The 23,159-nt window shown below is 55.9% G+C and overlaps 1 long non-coding RNA gene across 1 annotated transcript in view; it reads right to left on the bottom strand.

Moving 5' to 3' along the window:
* Positions 1–23,159, bottom strand: part of LOC124077155 (uncharacterized) — a 41,237-nt gene that overhangs the window by 3,470 nt on the left and 14,608 nt on the right. The window contains exons 3-4 of the long non-coding RNA XR_006846554.2: positions 8,047–8,141; positions 6,619–6,810 (exon numbers count right to left, since the gene is read on the bottom strand). This is a non-coding gene — a long non-coding RNA (uncharacterized LOC124077155). The remainder of the gene's footprint in view (positions 1–6,618; positions 6,811–8,046; positions 8,142–23,159) is intronic.

Raw genomic sequence — 23,159 nt, 5'->3', positions numbered from 1 at the left:
CTCTGAGGAACAGAGACCTGCTTGAAGAAGAGGAGTCGAGAGGAGCGGTCAGACTGTCAGCTCTGGAGCAGAAAGGAGCACGCTTCCACACAAACTTGAGGCTGGCACTGTTGGTGCCAGTCCTTAACCACGGCCTCCTCTTCCAGACTACATTTCCCAGACTGCCTTGCAGCTGGTTATAGCATGTGACTGAGTTTGACCAATGAGATGTGGGCAACTGTGATAGCCAGACCTTGCCCCATAACACTTCCTTGTCAGTCTTCCCAATTTCCCTTGTGTCTGCTAGCCAAGGCCAGGGGGCACAGTTAAGCAATTTGTCCCTGCCCTGTGAGTCCCAATCCTAGAGAGGGAAATATAGGAGTTGGGTATTGTAGACACTACCCATTGGCCAGCTACGGGTTGCTTGAAATTACTGGCAACTGTTCTGCCCAAACTTGGCCGCCTGTTTCACAATACACAGCGAGTCATGGGCCGTGTGTGGTCACCTTCAGCCTCCCCTTGGTTTCCAACAGGCTCCGGTTAACCACGATGATCCCACTTCCGTTTCTTGCCTCCTCTTGGTGTGCATACCCAGAACGCTGAGTGCCGTTGGAACAAACGGAAAGTGAAGTGCAAGACCATGAGCAGAGGTCACGGGAACACCCGGGATTCATATTTACCCAAATGTATGGGGCGCGAGTGGCTCGGCAATCATGCTGTCAGTTTCCCTCACAGCATATGTCAGAACAGCTTCCTGTTAATTCACGTTTAGACTTTGGGTTTCAGTGTGTTTGAATACAAGTATCCAGGGACAAATTCTTCGATTGACTACATCAGAAACAAATTGTTCCATGAACCCAGCAGAAGAGCCAGTGGGAGACTCCAGGGCCTTCGGACGTTCCAAGTTCCTGAATGGCTGTGTGGACAGAGCCTCCCCTCCCCAGTGACCTGCGCTGGACTGTGACATGAGCTAGAAATAATCCTCCACTGGATCAAGTCCCTGAGGTATGCCGGTGACTGTTGTAGTCACCGCCCCGTTAGAGGGAGATGACCCTTCAGAGGGAGGCTCAGAGACTGGGGTTGTATCCAGCTTCCATGTTATTTCCTCGGCTGTAAAAGGGAGATAAACAGCAGGGACAGTGCCCCAAACCAGGCCTCATCTGGGTCCCCCTCCCTCACCCACACCCAGGAGGGCCAAGCCCCTGGTGCTCCAAGGACATGTGAACTCCACAGAAACCTAAGTACCTGGCCCTACGGGTGCCAAGGAGGGGCTAGACTGTTGCACCCAGCTGTAGGGCCCACCAGTGGCCCCCGAGCCACCTGGATCCTGACCAGGTCCCTGTTCTTCAGTGGGGAAGGAGGAGCAGCAGGACCAGGACAGGAGCCAGTCCATCTGAGAGACCAGGAGGAGGCTAAAAGGGATGGCGGAGGACGTGACTCATGCAGTCCCAGGAGGGGATGTTCAGGAAACAGACCCACCCTCCTGCTGCTGGCAAAGACGTCGATCCCAATCCCACTCCCACTCCAAGCCCCATTCAGGAGAGAGAAAAATGAGCAGGGGGAACAGGGGTCACTGGAAGGTGAATTGAAACTATAAATGTCCCTTGGAGGAGGATTAGGTGGGCAACCAGCCCTCAGGGATAAGGAAGGGTGCGTCCTGGGGTGAAGGGGACGTGAACAGGCACGGGGGTCTTGGAGCAGTTGGAGAGGTCCTTCAGGAGTGTGGGTGATTGACAGCTTAGCAGATGCCAGTCCCTCCCCACATGACCTTGGCACTCACCCTTCCTGTACCCAGTGACCCAGAGGGGACAGCCTGGAAGTTCCTACCATCTGCCGGAAGGCTTGCTTGCTGCAAACAGGATGGGTCAGAAGTGAGGGGGTTGGCATTGGTGCAGGGCCCTCAGCCAGGCTCTGGGGACTCTGTGGCTAACACCCTTGTTGCCCTCCCCCAGCAGGCTGGCTGGAAGGCAGAGCCAGCAGGACTGAGCCTGGGTGGCCCACCCTGGTAGCTGCTCCCAGGACTGACATCCTGCCCTCCGTCTCCCAGCCCCATCTCCCTGGCCAGCACTTCCTGCCCTCACCTTCCAAACAAATGACCTGTACACACACCCTCATTCCAGCCTCTCCTGTCGGGGAGCCAGAGTGCGACAAGAGGGGAGAGAAGGTTTCAAGGGGAGATCTGCAAGGACAGAGGGTGGCCTTTGCTGAAACCAAGACGGGGCTGCAGGGCGGCTGTGACCAGCGTGGGCCTGGCCCCTCTTGACTCTCAGCCACTTCAGTCTGCTGCTCTTCAGGATGGGGACCATGCCCAACATGGGTGAGTCCCTCTGTTCAGACCCCAGGACTCCATGTCCCAGAGAGGCTGGGGACAGAGCAAGTACCACTTCCCCTTCCAACTTCAAGAGCTGGTTGGGGGGTCTTGGCAGAGTCAAGAGTCCTGGTCCTCCCAGCTTTCCAGAGCTTCAGGTCTGGGTGAGGGGCCTCTGAAATGGGGTGTGTGAGGAGTCCCCATCAGAGGGGTTCAGGACTCTGGAGGGAGCCTGGACCTGGCCCTCAGCCAGGGACTGTCCAAGAACATCCACCTCTAGCCGCAGGAGACTGCCGAGGCCGTCTCTGCCTGTCTGCTTTCTCAGGTTCCTTGAATTCAGGACAGGAGTGAATATCAGCTGTACTGCCAGGGCCCCTGAGTGTCCCTAGGGATGTGGCAGAGATCATGACAGGCACGATCCTCACCTCAGGGACCTTCAGTCTCCAGCAGAAGCACACTGCAATTAAGAAAGCAAACCAAATAACTGCGAATTGAGGAAAAGCTTGGGAAACAGGACCACATGTTAGTTGCTACAAGGGAAACCGCTTCAAAGGCTGGTCAGGGAGGGTCTCTCCAGTGATGTCCCCAGGGCATCTCAGCTGAGAGGTGACAAGGGATCTACTGACCAGAGAGAGGGACTTAACCAGCACACGGGGTTGCCCTGCAGGCCAGGAGGAAGGTGCTGGAATTTCCATTACATAGGAGGAAACCGAGGCTCAGAGAGAGACACCATCTGCTCAAGGTCAGCCTGCTGGCAGGAGGCAGCTCTAAGCTCTCCACTCCACAAGGCCTGCGTCTTCCCCCGAGGTCTTTGCTTGTGTCCTTCTTTAAGCAACCTTCTCCGCTCTTCCTCCTCAGATCCTGGCTGAATCCCACCACTGGGCTCAGACGTCACCTCTTCCAGGAAGCCTTCTCTGACCTACTGATCTGAATTAAGACCCTTCTGTGATTCCACAGGCTGCTTGCACACAGGAATCGCAGTGTAAACTGTTTCGTTTTGTTTCTGATAAAGTCTCCTTTCCACCCCTCTCATGATTCACAGCATCACAGCAGAGTCCACCCTGCAGGTAAATGGCTCCCGCCCCCACTGCTGTTGATTGGCCTGGAGACAGGGACTGATAGGAGCTAAGCCAATGAGAATCCTTCCCTGGGACTTTAGCATTGGAACCCAGCAAGAGAAGTCTGTCTGCACAGATGGCCAGAACGGAGACCACTATGAAGCAGGAGCCCTGTTCTGCGGGAGCACTGAGGAGCAGGGGCCACAGGCTGAGAGAAGAGTGGAAGCCCCTTCGAGGAAGGACAGAGGTGAGAGGTGATGAAGGAACACCCAGGGTCCCTGTGTCCAGCTGTGGTTCCAGCCCTTCTGCAGGACCCAACCAGCTCTTAGGCCAGGAGCACCCATGGTACCCTCATTGCTCATGACCAAAAGACCCCAACCACAAGATGCTCAGGAAACGCGTATTCAGAGATCAGTCCAAACGTGGGACGGATTCCCCACCTCGCCGGGTCTTTCCTTGACACTGGAGAAAAACAACAGCTCGGGCCAGGCCAGCGGGCAGCTCCCTGAGCCCGGGAGAGGGGGACAGCAGGACTGCCCAGCACACTGGACACATGGCCCCCCGGGTGTCAGGCCCCTCTTCCCGAGGAAGCCACCCTCACACCCCGCCACAGAAGTTCACAGGCATGAGATGTTCCCTCCCAGTGACCTGGCCAGACCCTGGGTGTGAGCAGAGGAGGCAGCCTGGCTCTGCTCGGGAGCCAGAGGTCACCAGTCAGAGCGGATGCTTTGAATTTAGACCTGGGTTTATGAGCCGCAGCGGCCGCCAGCAAGGACAGGCCCAGCCCTTCCCAGGCCAGGGGCCGCAGGAGGAAGGCTGCTTTAATGGAGGGCCTGTTTCTCCCAAATATTACGCTAGGCAGGGAATTTGGACCAAAATGAAAGCAGAAGGTCTAATTTTAGAGAGTACCTACAAATGAAACCCGACCCGGCCGGCGGAAACGCCTTCCCCTGGCTCAGGCCAGGCCGGCTGTGATTTTCTGCTAAATTAGGCAGCTCCTGCAGACAGGTTACCGCGGCCTCGGCCTTCTCCCCTTCCCTGCACTAAATGGTTGGACTCCTCTAAATCTACACTGCCCGGCCCCTCATCCCCCTTCTTTTGCCAAAGCTCCTGGTCACCCACCCCCCCACCCCGTGTTCCGGCCAGTCAGCCCCCTCCTCCTCCTCCCTCCTCCGCCCTGCCCTTCCCCAGGCAGCCCTACCGAAGGCCAGGGTGTCAGGTCGGGCTCATGGGACAGTGGAGCTGGGCACTGCTGTACCAAACCAGGTGGCAGCCAAGGGATGGGCTGTGGGCTCCAGGGAGGCAAGGCCACTCGGCTGTGTCCCAGGCTGCCCCCAAAGTGCTCAGCACCAGCTCTGGTGAGGATCCAGTGCAGCCAACACCTATGAAGCCTTAAGAGAAAGACAACCACCTCCTGGGAGCCACATCCCAGCCGGGTGAGGAAAGCAGAGGCCAACCAACCCTCTCCTACGTCCCTTCTTTGTCTAATGTGATTCGGCCACCAGCCAGGAGCAAAAGTGTGTGGCTGCCACTACCGCGGATGCTGACCCGCGACAGAGGAGGAAGGCAGCTGCCACAGACCCCAGGCCAGGCTCCTCCCCAGTGGCCCCTGTCTGCAAGGCCCTGCTGAGTCTCTGACCCTGGTCAGCCTGGATGTCCGCATCTGTACAACGGAATCTCAATCCCAGCTTCCCAGAGTGGCCTGCACCTGTGACTCCTTCCCCAGAAGGTCCCCACCTCAGATCCAGCTCTAACGAGGACCTGGCCCAGCTCGGGGCCTTGGGGGAGTCTCGCCAGCCTGCGGACAGGTTGGAAGGCATCCAGCTCCCAGCCTGGGCGAGGCCCTGGCCAAGCTGGGGATCCCGGGCTCCTGCAGTCGGGCCCCGTGGTTGAGGAGCACGCCACCCTTCACGCAGCAGCCAGGGGGCAGGTGGCCTGGAGGAGCTCCACTTGCACCTCCCTCCCCAGCGGCCCCTGACCATTTGCTTGTCCTCTGCCCCATGATTCAGCCAGTTTCTCTCCTGGAGAGACCTCCCCAGCCCCGTTCCCGGGAGGCGAGGAGAGACTTCCTAGAAGATGTGTTTATCTCTGAGCACTTATTTTCTTTGCAGGATTTGGGTACAGATTTTAGTGAAAAGGGGCACACTCTGTCCTCACCGTGGCTTCTTAAGAAGCATGCTGTACCTGTCCCTCCCATGCCACTGTCCCCACTTGGGACCGAGCTGCCCGGGGCCTTTGCGTTCCTTTCAGGCTTTCTTCCTTCTTCCCTCCCCACCCTGGTCTATCCTCTCTCGCTTCTCCTCCCCCCTCCCGGGCTTCTGAATTCCTTCTCCTTCCCTCAAGCCTTTTCTTTCCCTCCTTCCTCCCTGTATTTCTCTCCATCGAGTCCACTCTGCAGACCCATCTTAAGTGCCTGCTCAGCATCCATGCCCTGCTAGCTGGGCAAAGCCCTGCAAGTGCAAGCCGCGGCCGACTGGGCACCCCAACACCCCAGGACCAGGTGGACACTCACCTGCCCGGGAGAGAGACACAGATGCAAACGGGAGGAGGTGATGTCTGATGAGGGGAATAATCCCCAGGGAGAGGGAGCTGAGGGCCCCATGGCATGAGGGTGACAATCAAAGTCCTCCAGGGGAGTCTGGGACGGACTCGTGGCCTCTGGTGTAAGATGTGGGAGCCCAAAACAACGAACCTGGATCGAGGACTTTAAGAGTGGTGTGAGGAGGAGAGTGGAGCAGCCCCGAGGACGGGTTTACGAGGGGCCGTTAGCAATGGGGCGTCTCCTCAGGAAGGGGGAGGATGCAGCTCAGAGAGGAAGCGCGGAGAGCAGGGCCCTTCGGATCTCCCAGGGGCCTTCAAGATATGGCGTCGGGGCCTCACTGCCGAGCCTGAGCCCATTGCTCTGAGATGGCATCTGTATTTTGTAAAGGTCCTCAGAATGCTGGTGTGCCGTCATGGGTGGGACCCCTGGTGGGACCCCTCCCCAGCTCGAGAATCAGGGGATAACCCAAGCAGAGGAGGCAGAAAGGGGAGGCACCGGGAGGGAGGCTGCAGGGGCCACACATGAGAAAAAGAAAAAGAACGGCTGACCCTTGGTCCTTGGTGGCAGAGTGCCTCGCGGGCCAGGCCCAGAAGCCTCGGCTCCATTCCAGCTTCCCAGAGAGCCACCAGAAGAGTTCCAGGGGCACCTGGGAGGGCTCCATTAGAGGAAAGGGTGCTAGAGAGGGGGAGGGACAGGTGACGGCCAAGTGGAGATGGGACAGGTTTCCAGACCTGTGGAAGACAGGTGGGCTCACAAGGCCTGGGTCTCTGCCAAGGTAGTCACCAAGGTCACCTCTCAGCATCCACCTGCTGGGTGCCTGTCAAGAGCACGACCGTCATGTGGCAGCGTGACAGTTGGTTCCATGCGTCAATTCGACTGTCCCATGCATCCAGATATGTGGCCAAAAGTCATCCTAGATGTCTCTGTGAGGGTGATCATGGGCAAGGTTGACATTTAAACTGGTGGATTTGAATAAAGCAAATTAGTGTTCATAACACAAGTGGACTTCATCTAACACCTGAATGAACAAAACCTGACTCCCTCAGACAAATTCTGAGCCTGGTGCAGTGGCCACACCTGTCATCCCAGCAGCTGGGGAGGCTGAGGCAGGAGGATCATGAGTTCAAAGCCAACCTCAGCAACTTGGTGAGGCCCTAAGCAACTTATCGAGACCCTGTCTCTAAATAAAATATTATAAAAAGGGCTGAGGATGTGGCTCAGTGGTTAAGCACCCGTGGGCTCAATCCCCAGTACAAAAAAAAAACAAGTTAATTTTGCAGCAGCAGCCTTTGGACTGGAGCCACATCCCTGGCCTCTCCTGGGTCTCCAGCCCACCTGCAGATCTTGGATTTTTGGATTTGCTAACTAACCCCCATAATTATGTAAACCAACCCCCCCTCCTCCAACACAGTAACACAGCGGGGACACCTCAATTCCTTGGCCACAGTGCAGGGGTGTGGCTGTCATTCCATGTCACCATGATGCCAACTTCCTCCCCAATGCCTTACCTCACTTTCTACAAGACTTGGTGCCCTAGAACTGGGGGTCCATCTGGGTTCTCTCTGCATAAACTGAAATCTCATAAGTAAACTCAGAGCATCCCGAAGCCTTCAGCAAAGACAAAACAAAACCCAACTAGAGAGTAGCCTCCATGCTGGAGTAGGCCCGCCGGGCCTAGGACTCATGATTCAGCACACGGCGGCCATCAGAGGGGGCTTCTCCCAGCCATCCTCTGTGTCTCAGTGTGGGTTTCACCCTCAGCCTGGTACTAACGTGGCCACTGTGATCCCAGATGTCTCGGCCACACACCACAGCATCAAGGGATCGTGGGAGACTCCCTGTGGCTCACTCTTAGGAGAGAGGAAATGTTTCCCAAAAGGCCTGAGTACCGTCTTCTCATACCTCATAGGCCAGAATTGGGTCCCACAAACCAAACACCGGTGAGGAGGATTAAATCATCTTAAGTGGCTTGGGCTACTTGGATGGAAAGGCGGTGAAGGAAGGAAGGAAGACAACCCTGTTCATTGTCCTGCACCCTGGGACCACCTGTGCTGACGAATCCCCCGTATCACACATCTGTCTGATCACAATCCAGTTGAAGAGCTGTTTAGTCTAATGGCTACGCACATTGGCAGTGAGTCACCTGAATTGTATCTTACCATGGAATGTCCCGCGCAGGATTTCCAGAGCCATCAACTGTTCTACAAAACGTTACCACCAACATGTCCCTTGCTTCAGTGTGGCTTTCTCCGGCCTGTGAGAGAGATCACACTGTACAATGAGGATCCAGAAAGAGGGTGACAACAAAATGCTCAGCACAGTGCATACAGTATGTCCACCCAATTCCACTGTCCCTCATCAGTCAGGGGTGCTTCGGATGCAAGCCACAGAACCCCTAAGGACCGACGGCAACCTTACCTCCGGGAACGAGGGTCCCAGTGTGACTGACAGTTCTGCATTGTTTGGGATCCTTTTATCCTTTCTCTCTGCCATCCCCAGGGCACAGAACTCTATTTCTATTATAAGACGATGGTTGTAAGACGATGGCTTCAGCTACACCCTCCCCATCTCTGCACTAACAACCTCCAGGCAGGAAGTGAAGGACAAGAAAACATTTTGCACAAACCTCCCCCAGACTTCCTACTGGTTCAGATTTGGTCACATGCCAGCTCCTACACCAGCCGCTGGCTGAGATCAAATATGACGCATCCCGGGCTGAGTGCGTCACCACGTGGCTGAAGCCCTTCTGTTAGAGGGGGTGATGACATTTGATGGGCAACTAACAGTCTCTGTCACATGCCTACTTTACAGATGATAAAGAGAGGCTCAGAGAGGTTAAGGGAAATGCCCAAGGCCCTCACACTGCAAAAGGCAGAAGAGAATTCAAATCCGAGTCTAGATATTCCAGATCAGGGTCTTTCCACAGTGCCCTGATACCCTGAGAAGTTAGCCCTGAACTCACTTATTGTACATTTCTGAATTTTCCATTAGTCAGTTATCCACTTCCTGCTGGGCTCTACCTGGTCAGCCCAAGCATGGACAAGAGCCCACACTCAGTGACCAGCTGGCCCCGTCGGTTGCAGCCCCCCAGATAAGGGCTCCCAGTTCGCGGTTGGGGACGTGCTCAGACAGCTCTTCAGCTTTCACAGCCGCGCCATTAACACCCCGCTGTCACAGGGAATGGCTCCCCGTTGGTGCTGAGCCACTTTTATGACGTCCAGTGAGCACAAGAGAACGGCAGACAGAGCCATTTATGGACTTAATCTTAGGGCCTGCGGTGACATAAACGTTTAATGCCTTTTCCAGGTGGGGGGGGGGGGGAGACACGTGCATAAACCTGGGGCTGACAAAGGACTGGCGTGGGGAAGGTCAGAGTTGCAGGAAGGCAGGATGGACGAGTGCTGGGTAGGGATCAGGGCGCTTCCTTCTAGTTCCTTCTGTGATGCTGACCAGCGGCAGGAGCCGGAACAGGTGGCTCCTCTCTGGGCTGCTCCCACTCGCCTCCTTGGTTTTGCTCACAAACACCCTGGAGGAAAAGAACGAATCCCTCCATCTTTGTTTTCTCTTTAATGGCTAAAGTCTGGCACAAAATAGATCCTCAGAATGTGGATAAATGAATGAATGACCCTCTTCCTTGGAGGGGGAGTGACATCTGAATTTTCCATACCTGAGACACAGGAGGAGCTCATGTGGGAGTTTATGTAGGGTCTAAAGGCTTTTTATACAAGGAAATAGAGCATCTTCTGATTTTAGTATCTGTGAAGGGTCTTGGGACTCATGCCCTGAGGGCACTGAGGGAGGACCACAGTTAGAGTCTACTTACAGCTAACCTCTATGCATAGGTAGATGTGTAAGCGCCACATGGAAACAATCAGAGGATTATACAAGAAAACATTAAGTGATAATATTTGTATATTTTCTTTCTTCATGATTTCCTTGTGTTTTCTTATCATGCTTCCAAATCCCTTGTGTAATTGCTGAAAATATTAAGTTGAACCATATGAAACTGCCATTTGGGTAGATCAAAAAGACAAGGGGCGGGGGTGGGGGGCTGGGGTTGTGGCTCAGGGGTAGAGCACCTGCCTAGCACGTGTGAGGCCCTGGGTTCCATCCTCAGCACCACATAAAAACAAATCAATAAAATAAAGGTATTATGTCCATCTACCACTAAAATTTTTTTTTTAAATTAAGTCAAGCAGGGCTGGGGATACAGCTCAGTGGTAGAGCACTTGCCGAGAAAGTTCAAGGTCCTGTAATAATTAAATAATCTTAAAAACAGTCCAACATCTACTTCGTATGATTGATGAAGTACACCGTGCGATCACCTCCCATTTAGTCAGGATTGAAGGCTGGGTCAGAAGGCCCCGAGCAAGAACAAAGACCAAGAGACCAAGGCTGCCCCCCCAGTGGAAGCCTACCCCCACTGGCACCAGTTTGGAGAAATAAAAACAGGGAAGGTCCTTAAAGCCATAGAGCCGTGAGCCACCTGAGTCCTGTGTGAGAACACCAACATCTCAGTCACTGCTGAGCCACAGTGACACCTGGGGTCAGGGATGAGGTCAGCCCTGCAGTGTCTGGAGTCCCATGCCCCCTGATTTGGTGCCACACATCAATGGACCGATTTGGGAACGATGGCACCCAGTTACCACCCGAGCAGATGTCAACTCTGTGCCACTGTCAGCAGCTGAGAGGCCAAGTCAAGATTCACCAAAGGAAGGAGGGGAGGAGAGACGAAGGTCGCAGAGGCCACCTGTGTGTCCCAAGGAGGGGAGGAGAGACGAAGGTCGCAGAGGCCACCTGGGTCAGTGGCTGGAGCGTTCTCCTGGGTGCTGCGCTTTTCACATCACGGTTTCTGGAAGGGGCAGGGATGTCACCACATATCTATGACAGTCACTTGAGAGAACTGTGTGGTCAGTAGGAAAAGGAAATCCCTGAGCTAGACGTTCAAGAGACCCTTTCATCAAGTCCGTCAGCCATGCCTCAGTGGGCTGCGGCCACATCAGGAGGTTTGTCACAGAAAAGGCACCCCACTCCACAGTGGGAAGCCACAGGTGAGGGGAGATGGCAGAGGGCAGTCTCCAGGCCTTGGCGATTCAGGGGTGGCCACAGCTAGCCTCAGGCACTGCCCTCAAACCCAGGGTCCCAATGGTTGGTGAGAACTATCGCCACAGCGGAGGGAGGGAGCCCCCTTCTGCCATGGGGCAGGGGCAGTTTAGCTTGGACACGCTGGGGAGAGAACAAGGGAGAAGCACTTGTGCACGGCATCCTTCTCCACAGAGGGCTCCCCCAGGACCCCAGCGGATGCCTAGAATCACAAGACGCGTATCTATGGCAACGTCATTTATAAATCAGGCACCACAAGAGATGATTGGCCACAATAACTACTAACGAAATAGAGCAACCACGACAATGTCTTGCAATAAAAATCACTTAAAACTTAGGAACTATTTATTTCTGGGATTGTCCACGTAATTGTTTCAGATTCCAGCCGACCTCAGGTAAAGGACACCAAGGACAGCAGAACCACTGGTGGGGACGGTACATCAGCTCATTAGAAAGAAGGAGGAAAGGGCTACAGAAATTATAAGACTCAGAACTTGGGGGGGGGGGGGTTGTGGTAAATTCAACCAAAAATGAGAAGAAGTTAAAATCTCTGTCAAGGACAAATTAGTTAAGCAACACACACACACACACACACACACGATAAAGAGGCAGAGGATATCAAGCAATAATTCATGAAAAATCTGTATTTTTTTAAGTAAAGAGAGAGGGAATTTGGCCTCACTAGAAATCAATGAGGTGGGACTGGGGTGCAGCTCAGAGGAGGAGCCCTTGAAGGTCCCAGGTACCAGCCTCAGAGGCAGAGAGAGAAAGAGGGAGAGAGGGAGAAAGAAAAAAAAATACTAATAAATTAAATACTAATACATATTAAAACAAAACACCAATATGTCAATCCTCTATTGCCAAATTAACAACTTTAAGTTTTTCAAGTGTCCAAAGGCCCAGGCTGACGTCTCCATGGTTGTGTGGAAACCTGTGGATGTGCCTGCCTCCTGGAAATGAACAACTCATAACAGAATTTTCTAAGAGTCTCCAAGACAACCATTGACCCAGTAATTGCTTTATCTTAGCATCTATCTTAGGAAAACCATCCTTTTCTTATGGAAATAAAAGCTTAGTTGTTTAGAGTAGTTTGAAAATTGAAGCAAATTAAATATTCAATAATATTGGGAGGGTGAAGTAGATGACATATTCACTCAAAATACCATTACAGAGATTCCCGTGGTGTGAGCTACGTATTCACAGAGACAAACAAAAGCACGTCAAATGTTCCTCACACAATATTAAGTGAAGAAAAATCAGGAACAAGACTGCATAGATAAGAGAATCCCAATCTCATACAAGTAAAAGCTAAACAGAATAAAAACAAGACAAGAAGGATGTCCTCCCAAGCGTGAAGCCTGGTGGGGGGGCGGCTGAGCCTCAGTGGCTTGGGGTCTTCTTCACCGTCTTACCATGGGAACAGCATGGACGTCAACTCTATTTGTTGACAGATGATGAAGACGGAGACCCTGGATCTCCTATTCCACAACGTCACAGCATCAATGATCATGTGCTGCCCGGCACGCCCTCTGGACTCTGTTCCTGCGGTCTCCCCTCCCTGCAAGGTCCTGCCTCCCCAACAAGCGCAGAGGGCGTGGCCTTGACCCACCCGGGGAAGGAAGGCCACCAACCCAAGAGGCTGGACGGGCAAGACACTCTGTGACGCTAAATCCCATGATACACAGGCAGCCCCCTGGGAGACACAAAAGAAGACAGACACGTCCCTTTCTGACCCGGCCCCCCCCCAAAAAAAAAATCTAGAAATGTTAAAAAGTGGGTGAAACAGAAAAGAACTCCTCAAAAGCAGATTCTTTAAAAACTCAAAGGGGATTAAAATAGTTTCATCTCCAACAACAAGATGTTAACTTTGATAGAATTTCTGTGAATTTGGTGACTGGTGGCAGAAGCTGCACCCCAGGAGAAAGGGGACTCCCTCCTTCCCTGGCTGACCTGGTGCTGGAAATCACCCCAGGCTCTCCTCTGTGAAATGGGTGCACCCCTGCTTGGCTGGGAAGCCGCCCTCAGCAGGGCAGGCCAGCACTCACTATTCCCTCAGTCAGCACTCAGAGGGCTCAGGCAGGGCGTTGGGCTCTACTCCACCTCCTTGAGGGTTTGCCTGTGGATTAGCAGCTGCGTCCCGAGTGGTAATAGTTGGTCCATCTCCTGCACTCGAGCAGATCTGGATCCGCCAATATGTCTAACGTGGCTTCTGTCAATCATCAAGCACTTATTAAGCACCTACTACACACAGGAACTGTGCCTGTTGCTGGAGACCTCACCATAGACAAGGCAGCCAGGGGTCTGAGCATCTGGAGGTGACAGTCTGCAGAGAGAGACCAGAAAGCAGGCTTTTTTTGGGGGGGGTACTGGGGATGGAACCCAGCGACGCTTCACCCCTGAGCCACATCCTCTTTTAGTATTTTATTTAGAGACACAGTCTCACTGAGTTGCTTAGGATCTTGCTAAATTACTGTGGCTGGCTTTGAACTTGTGATCCTCCTGCCTCAGCCTCCTGAGCAGCTGGAATTACAGGCAGGAGCCACCGCGCCCGGCCAGCTTCATCTTGGGCCAGTAACTCCACAGTTTTCTCACCCATGAGGGGTGGACACGGGCAGTTCACCCCCAGGAGCATATTGAGAGGCTAAAATAGACTACTATGTATTGAGCACCCAGAGACCACGGGCACTGTGATCCTGTGGCCAGCACTCACCATTAGCAGGACTGTTCACCACAGTTAGGGTTAAAATCGGTGTTGACATAGGGTCAGGGTTAGGGTTACCATAAGAAGCACTGGGGACACAGCCCCCCTCATCCAGCCTGGAGCTGGGTGGGGAGGGGAGACATCTGAAGGAAGCCCCGAGGAAGGACGGGGGGCGGGGGGGGGCGGGGCTCCCTGGGGAGGGGGAGGGTGGACAAGTGTCTAGGGGAGAGACACTTTCCTCTATGTGTGAGAGAAGGACAGACAGCAAACATGCTCACGCAGAAGCTTCCAGAAGTCCAGCATGGATGAAGCCCAGAGGGGAGGGGAGCGGGCAAAGCAGGTGGCAGGAGGTCACTGAGGGCCTTTGGGCCACATGAGGGAGGGAGGCTGGCTGGAGGCGGGGGAGGGGCACTGCCATCGTCCACGAAGGACCCGGGACCCAAACCCAGGCTGGGCAGTGAGGTGGAAGGAAAGGGCAGGTTGAAAGGACCGAGCCAGGGGATAAGGGCAGGAGCACCTAAAGGAGGGTGGCTCCCAGCTCAGGGGACAAGGACATTGGTTGGAAAGTCTGGTTTTCACTTCCCGTGTTCCAAGCCTGTCTCCACAACAAGATCACGAGGCTCTTGGGAGCCGGGGCCGTTGTGAACATGGAACCCCAGGGGCCTGGCACCCTGTCTCCTGGACTCCGGCCCCTCCCACGCTCCAGCCATTCCGCTGGCCGAGCCCCTGCCAAGCCCTTTACCACGGAAAACCACACCACGGTGGGTTCCCAGAAATGTGGAAAACATCCCCCAGGAATCCAGTCGTCCCCAGGGCCCTCCTGTGCAGAGGAGAGGTGGCAGAGCAGGGAGCCAGGCCGCCAGGGAGGGCCAGGGCTCAGGCCACCGCTGCCGGGGAGCACCGTAAGTGGCCCTCAGGGAAGCTTGAAAGAGGGCTGGAGAGGGCTCCTTTGGGGTCCAGGATCCGCACAGGGCTCCCCAGCTCTCAGGGGCCACCACGGCCAGGACAGGAACGTGAAGGCAATAAAATCTCCTACCCACCCGACCTTCCCCCACTGCCCTGCCCTGCCTGGCTCACCCACCCCCTCACGGCCACTGATCCAGCATCAGAGGTCCCTGGCGCTGGATGAGGTGTTCCACACACATTGCCTCCCACGGTCCTTGTCTAGCCCTGGGACGTGAGATGGCCGATGGGCCGGACACAGGCTCAGAGAGGTGGACACACTTGCCCAAGATAGCGCAGCCCGTTGGGAGGCATGTGGGATTCGAACCCAGTGTGGCTGATGCTAACAGCCTGGCTTTTAACTGCCAGTCCAAACGCTCTAAAGCGTGGAGCCAATGGCCATGAGGTCAACCCAACGGGCACACATGTTTTGTTTGGACCCGACACTGTTTTAAAAAGTGGGAAATTTCACATAAAAATCCAGATTTCCGGCTCCTCTGTAGAAACCAGATCTGGCCCACATTTCCACAGGGCCACTCCGGCTGGGCCGAGGAGTGGCTGCCCCTAAGTGGGCTGGCACTTTGCACACCCTGCCACCCGCCCCAGCCCACATGCCCCCTTGATGTCCTCTGCCTGGCCCTGATGGGGGCCAGCAGGGACTCCAACCACCCTGGGAGTCCCCTCAAGTGGGGTCCTGAGACCCCTGCATGTGGCTGCACCCCCCCCTTCCCTGTGGTAAGTGGAGGATCTTCTAGGCCAGGCCCTTGGCCAGAGTTTCCTCACTTCTAAATCGAGGCTCCCAGGAGTGCACAGGTGACAGGGTGAGGCGGAGAAGTGCCTCCGCTCCTCAACCCTGGGTCTGGGCCCCACAGCCCTCTCCCTGTCCCCTCCTGAGAAACAGAACAGGCTCGGCCAGGCTTGCAGTTCCCCTGGGCCCAGGGGGTGCACCTCTGGGCGCCCACAGCCCTCGGCTGAGCCTTTCCTGCAGCTCCCAGGCCTGAACTTCCGGTACCTCCCGTCCCGTGGCCTCTTCATAATGCTTCTGTGAAGCCAGTGAGGAGCCTTCTTCAGGCCTGAAGCCCCAGGGCTCCGCACACAGTAGGGACAGGCTCAGTGACGAGGGCCTGGGCCCAGCCTCGGGCCCCCCTGTGCCCTCCACCTCCCCCTCCCGCGCTCTCATCTGGTCTCGGGGTCTTAAATTCCACGCAGACCAGCAGCTCCCAGGTGGACCCCGCCCAGACCTGTCCCTGATCTGAGCCTGTGTCTAACTGTGTCCCCGACATCGCCACAAGATATCTAACGGACATCTCGGACTCAGCGTTCCTGCAGGAGCCTCCACCCCCGGCCTCTCAGGTGATGGCATCTCCATCCTCCAGATGTTCAGGCACAAAATAAGGAAGTCACCTTGATGACTCTCTTCCTCCCGCCCACCGACTACCGATGGTTCTCGTCACCTCTAGGACAGTTCCCCTGGTCCAAACGCCATTGTCCCTTCCCTGGAGGCCTGCAATAGTGTCCTAGCTGGTCAACCTTTTGATGCCCTGGTGGCTTGCTCTCTGCACAGACTTGGCGTGACCCGTTAACACTCAGGACGTGTGTCTTCTCTGTTTCCTTGGAACTCAGAGCAGAGGCCAGGGTTCTTTACAGTGGCTCACAGGGCCCTACGTGGCCCCTCTGGACTCAGCTCTCCTGGCCCTGGAGTGTCAGAGACTCCCCAGCTGCAAGGCAAGAACAGGGATGGGTCCTGCCTGGACGCCAAGACGGCGTTGGGCCCTCCTGTGGCCTGGACGCCAAGGCGTTGGGCCCTCCTGTGGCCCCACTCCCCTCCACCCAGGCTACAGTTCCCTGCACCCCAGCCCCCTGGTCTGCAGAACAGACTCCCCACACCGGGGTCCCACAGGAGGCGGTAGTTATAGGCTTCCCAAGTTTACACTCCATCGCCAATATTCAGTGACCAACTGGAGTGTGGGCAGGAGCCCTGTCCTGGTCCTTTCTCCATCCCTGGTCCTGGCACTCAGTAAACATGGGATGGGTGGATGGATGAAGGGTGGGCAGGCGGGTGGGTGGGTGGTGGATGCATGGGTGGGTGCACAGTTAGACGGGCAGCTGGATGGAAGAAAGGATAAATTGATGAATGAGTTACTGTTTAACCCAGCTAAGGAAAAAGGGGCAGGAAATTCTGCTGAAGAGGTTGTTTGGGGGCTCGGATCCTGCGTCGGAGGCCTGCAGCAGCCGAGGCCAGGGACCCTGCCTTACGCACCACCTGACTGACGGTGATCAGACGCCGAGCCACAGGCACATCTAGAAGGCAAATGGAAGCCCAGGACAGCCCAAGCTTTGGAATCAGGCAGATTCGGGTTTGGACCTCATCCCTGCAGCTCCCTAGCTGGGGTGGCACGAAGTCCCAGTTCTCTAGGGGGTCTGTGGGGACAGCACGATCCTCTCCTGTGGCCGCCGTGAGGGCTAAACGGTATGAGACTGACGCGTGTTCTAAAGTGCCTGGCACACAGTAGGTATGCAGAGAGGGGCTGCCTAAACCAGAGAGCGGAGCCTCGGCCAGGTCTGGCACCTCAGAGTGACTCCCTGTCTTGCCTGCCTGAGTAGCTTTGATGAGGGGAGCCAGAGGCCCGGGCCAAATCCTCCGTCTATATCCGCCCATCTCCTGGCCACTGGCTGAGTGGTCCAGCTGGCCAGGCGCCCTGTAGAGAGCACAGGTCAAGCTGGCTGGGCCCGGCTGTGTCCCTCCCTGACAGGTTCAGAGGGGCCCTTGGAGGGACCAGCCACCTGCCCTGCCCCACCCAGTTTAGAGGGAGGACTTGGTCTCAAAGCCCAGAGCCCCGACTTCTCAGGAAACCCTCACATGAGGAACTTTCCATCCACAGTGCAGGAATTTTCTGCAGAAAGGGGAAAAAAAACTAAAACCCTTCATCCTTTGGCCTCTGGGAGAATATTCCTTTTATGTGAAACTGGCAGGGAGGAAAATTCAAGATTCCTTCTCTTTCGCCTAATTGATATCAACATGAAATATTCTGGTGTTGTTTTAATAAGACTTTGGTTTTCCAGCAAGAGTAGGGGAAAGAAAGAAAAAGGAAAAGAAAAAAAGATCTTCTCCTGGACCAGAATATTTTTAGCAAAAATATTTTGCTTGCATCCTCAGCCCCCGCCCTCCCCTGTTCCTGCCTGGCTTCAAAGGCACGGCGGTGCCGTTCTGGGGTGCTAAGCGGTGGCCCGCGCCGGGCAGCCCCTCCTCCCCTGCATGGCGGGCAGGCCAGCCAGGGAGTGCCAAGCCAGGAAGATATTTTTTCCAGAAGCGGCATCTGGCTTCTTGGCAGCTGCACAAGCAGTTGTGCCGGCGGCCGGGGCTGGCTGGGGTCTGTCCTGTGTTTAGGCTCCTGCTCCTCTGACTCTCACCCACAGACACGATGTTCTCTCTCCAGGCTGGGCCCCTCCTGCCTTCACCCTCACGAGGGTGGGGGAACCTCAGAGCGCCCCAGGGCTTCACCCCTTGCCTCCCAACAAGGTTTGATGCTGGAGACGACCCACCTGGGCTCCACTGCTTGCCAACTCGATCTAGCAGGTCGGGTAACCACTCTGAGTTCTCAGTTTCCTCCAGTGGGAAATTGGAGTCCTTGCCATCTACATAAATGAGTCCGCCTGTCTGCTTGACCTCTGCCTGACCTTCCAACTGAACCTCTTAACACCCTTCCCATCACATATGAAATCCCCTGAGAGTATGGCCTCCTTGGCTTTCTCAAAACTCCAAAGTCTTTGCAACCCCAGGGCCTTTGCACTTCCTGAACGTGCTCTCTTTGCCCAACTTTTGAACAGCTGGCTCCTTGTCTTCCTTCAGCTCACCACTCAAAGGCCATTTTCCTTCAAGAGACTCCCTGACTTCCCCATCTACAGCAACCCCTCTTCCTGATCGGCTGTCCACAGTTCTGGAACTTTCCTGCAGAGCACTGAGAAGAACTGGAATTCTCTATAGTTAGTATTCTTTATGCCCCCACTGTCCCCAAACTGGTGGCTTCATGAAAGCCAAGATCTCATCTGTCTTGTCCATTCTCAGTGCCAGGACCCCACACCGTCCTTTCTGGACAGTTTGTGAATGAAGAAAGTCTCCCAGGTCCTTTGTAGACTCCTCTTGGTTCTCTTGTCAGCAGCCCCTAGGCTCAGGAGACCCCAGCCCTCCCTCAGAGAAGAGCAGTACCACCACTGACTTACCAATGAGGATGCTGTGACGCTGAGGAGCTGGCACACTGTCACCAGCTCTGCCCACCCCCACTGCCCTTTCTCCTACTCCCATGACTGGTCCCACCCTGTGCCATGTTAGCTGGAGGCTCAGCCATGACACAGCACGGGAGACCGATGACAGCTCCCATGCAGGGCCCCTCGTGCCGTGCTGTGCTCTCCATCCATCCCTTCAGGAAACTGGAAACAGCACTGCACGGGCGATTGCTGAACCCATCACACAGATGAGAAAACTGAGATTCTCAAGAACAAAGTCCCTTCTCTGGGCACATCCAGGAAGCAGAGGAATGCCCTTAGTAGGGATGGAACACTTCCAGAACAAGAGCCTTTGTCTTATAGTCTGTTTTCTGATGCAATAACTGAACGACACAGTCAGGGAAATTTACAGAGAATAAAGGTTTATTTAGCTCACAGTTCTGGAGGCTGGAAATCCAAGCACACAGCGTCAGCTCAGCATCTGGTGGGGGCTTCCTGCCACAACTTCACATGGCAGAGGGCAGCACACAGTGAGACAGAGCCAGCCCTCCAGAGAGAGCCGCTCCCCCGGGAAACTGTCCACCCATTAATCTGTGAAGAGGCTAATTCATTTACAGGGCAAAACCCTCATGACCTGAAAATCGCTTCCCAAGTTCTCACCTCCATGCACCATGAACATATTTGTTCCCAAAACACAAAATCTGAGGGACTCATTCAAACTATATTAGCATTTGTTCCATGCTATCTAATGTGACCTCAACACCCTCTGTGGACCCCACTGACAGAATGTGCCCATGCTCAACAATCTGTCAATGGATGAGTGGATGGATGGGTGGATGGGTGGATAGGTAGGAAGGTGGTTGTAGCTGTGTGGGTGACTAGGTGGCTGGGTGAATTGATGGATGAGTGGGTGAATGAGTGGATGGATGATAGATAAATGGATGGGTGAGTGGATGGATGGATGGGTAGATGGATAGATGGGTGGATGGATGATGGGTAGGTGAGTAGATGGGTGGATGGATGAGTGGATAGATGATTGGGTGGGTGGATGGATGGTGGATGGATGAGTGGATAAATGATTGGTGGGTGGATGGATGAGTGGATAGATAGTTGGTGGGTGGATGGATGAGTGTATAGATGGTTGGGTGGGTGGATGGATGGGTAGATGGATGGATGGGTGTGTAGATGAGTGGATAGATGGTTGGGTGGGTGGATGGATGGGTGGCTAGATGGTTGGATGGGTGGATGGGTTGTTGGATGAGTGGATAGATGATTGAGTGGGTGGATGGTGGGTGGATGAACAGATGAATGGATAAATGAATGGAAAAATGAATGAATGGATTCCACAGCTAGAACATGAATCTTGATTTCCCTAGCTAACAAGGACCAATGTCCTCACTTGGCCTCTACTCCCCATCTCAGGCTTAAATCTCATACATATCCAGATGCCATCTTCAAGGTGTGTAGCCTTCCCCAGGAGCTGGCCTGTTAGAGAAACCCATGCAGGTCTGTCCTCCCCATCCTCATCACCCCACAGAGGGACCAGGTCAGAAATGACGACTACAGACAATGAAATCTATTTCTCCAGTGACCGCCTCTAAGGCTACCCAACTCCACCTCTTCCTGAGACCTCAGATGGAGAGTGCTGGAGAGCACCCTGAGACTGCAGGGAAACTGGGACACAGAGAAGGGAAGGCACCTGTCAGTGCCACCCAGCCTTGGGTCCCGGGTTGAGCTGGGTCTGGGCGGGAAGAACTTTGTACTTGGTCTTGTGCCAAGCAGGTGGGACCCAGGAGCGACCTGGGATCCTCTACCATGAGTGCAGCCTCGCAGATCCCTCTCTGCAGATGGCAGGCTGTGGCACGTCGCAGCCCCCACGTCTGGGGAGCAGCGAGCTCATCGGCCTTGACACCCCTGGCCTCACTGGCAGCCCTGACAGACTCCCCAGACACAATCACACACACCTGGCACAGGTTCTAGGCCAACAAATGAAGTAGACTGTTCCTCAGCTGAAGTGAAGGGGCACCTTGGCTGTCCACGCTCCTGCCTGGATTTCCACCCACTGCCCACAGCACATGCTCCCTGCTCTCCCTCCCACCTGGAGGGCCCTGCCCTGCATCCCCGTGGAGTGGACTCTCCCTCCCTGGGAAGCACCTGCACATCCTGCTCCTTCCTGGGTCCCCCTCCCCAGCCCAGCTTGCTGCTCCTGGTGGCCTCTTGGCAGAGCTGTGGCTCCAGCACTGGCCTGGGAACCCCCCCCACCCGCAGAGAAACCTTGTCAAATCATCCTAGCATCCCCACTCTCCCTGTCATCCCCAGGACCTGGCCATCTGGGACCTGGTCACTGAGGTCCTGCTTCCCTGGAGGTGCTCTCTCCTGCAGTGGCTGCAGAGGCAGGGGCAGGGGTCTTAAGCTGCCATCAGTGACACCTTCTTGCCTATGTGGCAGAGGAACATGGGCCTGCCACAGCTTTCTCAGGTGGCCCGTTAGGGACTGAGCCTGACCAGCCAGTGAGCTTGACAAAGGAGATTGGCTTATATGAATGCTCCTTATTTCTCTCAGGACACTAAATCCTCACTGGCCTGGACACCAGTCTGGTGCAGGTTGGGTGTCGTGCAGCTCAAAAGCGGCTCTCAGCTCTGCAGCCTCTGAGCCAGCCCAGCTTGCCGCGTCCCCATCCCTGAGGATGTACCTGTGTCCGGCTCAGAGCTGAGAGGCTTGAGTGGCAGGCGGCAGGTCAGAGGAGCCCCAATGCCTAACACTGTAGCTGGCTTGAACCAGGCGGTGGGGGCCCGCAGAGGTGCAGGAGGGGCTTCGGCTTCAGGAAGGCCTGTCCTGCCCTCCCCACGACGCCCACACCCAGGGACCTGCGAGGAGAGGCTGCCCGGCCTGCCCACTAGTTCTGCGGGCAGGTGGGTGGGAGGCGTCTCCTCCCTCCCTCCCTCCCCGCCCACCCGGCAGCCAGCTGTGTGGCAGACATTCCTGGGCCTGCTCATTGATATTCAGGAATGGAGCTGGCCCTGCCCGGGCTCTCCCCGTCCCCAGGGCCTGCACACCCTCACCAGCCAGAAAGAGCATCTCAGGCCACAGACGCCAGCAGCTGGGGAAACTGAGGCCTGAGGCGGGGCTCTTGACCAGCCCAGAGCATGGCCCCGGGGCGCGGGTGCCTGGGGGGCTCTGACCCTGCTCCTTCTCCACAGCCCCAGGAGCTGCAGTGTCCCCAGAGTTTCCTGTCCAGGTGCTCCCAGCCCCACGCTGCACTCCAGAGGCCCCACCCGGGAGAGGACTGGAGCCCAGGCTTCCCACCCCGTCCCAGCGGGAAGAGGAGCCCGGCCCTCAGCCGTTTGCCAGCCCCCACCTCGCACCTCGGGGTTTTTGCAGATGGCTTGTTTTTCCTTGGGGTGTGAAAGAGCCAACCTCCTCTCCAAGCAGCTGGCTTGGGCCAGCCACAAACTCCCAGCTCCTGAGGAGAAGGCCCCTGACCCCGGGGTCACAGGGGAGTGGGGGTGGGGGGCACCCTCCCAGAGCCAGCTGGCAGTGGCCACAGGGGGCCCACCCAGGAGGGGGCAGAAAGGAGCCCACCTCCTCCGGCTAACCCTCCCCACTGCACTGCCTGGGGCTGCTGGTCACACTGTGGGGCCAGCAGGGTTCAGCTGGGCTGAACCAAGTGTCCCTCGAAAGGACCCAGCAGGTTCTCAAGTCCCAAAGGTCAGCTGCCCGTGCACCTTCCACAGACGAGACCCGGGCTCTCTGCGCAGTCCCCCAGCCCAGGTCCCCACTCCTCTCCTTCTGAACCCTCTCCCCGTCCCTGCCCCTAACCCTCCCAGTGGGCCCTGCGCTTCCCGCCCCTACCCCCAGGCAGCCCCCGAGAGCTGCCCCGACTGAGGGCAGGACCCCCCTGCCTTCCCAACAGAAGCTGGGGTTCACCCCTCAGAGGGAGAAGGTGGAGGTGGCACCCCCGGGCTCCCCACGGCCACTTTCTGACCTCTGCTGCCAAAACACTGCTCACTCGGGGCTCGTCCCTGACTCCAACAGCCTCCGGCCACCCCCCACTCCCCAGGACGCCCTCCCCACGCCACCCCTTGCCAGTGCCCCCAGATCACCTTGGCACCATCCCCACCAAGGCTGTCCCCTCTGTCTTGGGCGCCCTCCTCACCAGGGCCCTCCTGCACCTCAGATCTGCTGTCCACCATCACAGAGGTGGCGCCCGCCTTCCCCACCGAGAATTCCAACGCAGCCCTCGCCCTGGCTCACGCGCCCCGCACACCCTGCACCCAGCCCTGGCAAATGCCCCTCTCTCTG

This window comes from Marmota monax, unplaced genomic scaffold (assembly GCF_021218885.2).
Source record: "Marmota monax isolate L192 unplaced genomic scaffold, Marmota_monax_Labrador192_F-V1.1 WCK01_AAM20220418_F8-fsc00084, whole genome shotgun sequence".
Taxonomy (NCBI): domain Eukaryota; kingdom Metazoa; phylum Chordata; class Mammalia; order Rodentia; family Sciuridae; genus Marmota; species Marmota monax.
The sequence above is the reverse complement of the archived record's forward strand: the minus strand, read 5'-3'. Positions and strand labels throughout refer to the sequence as shown.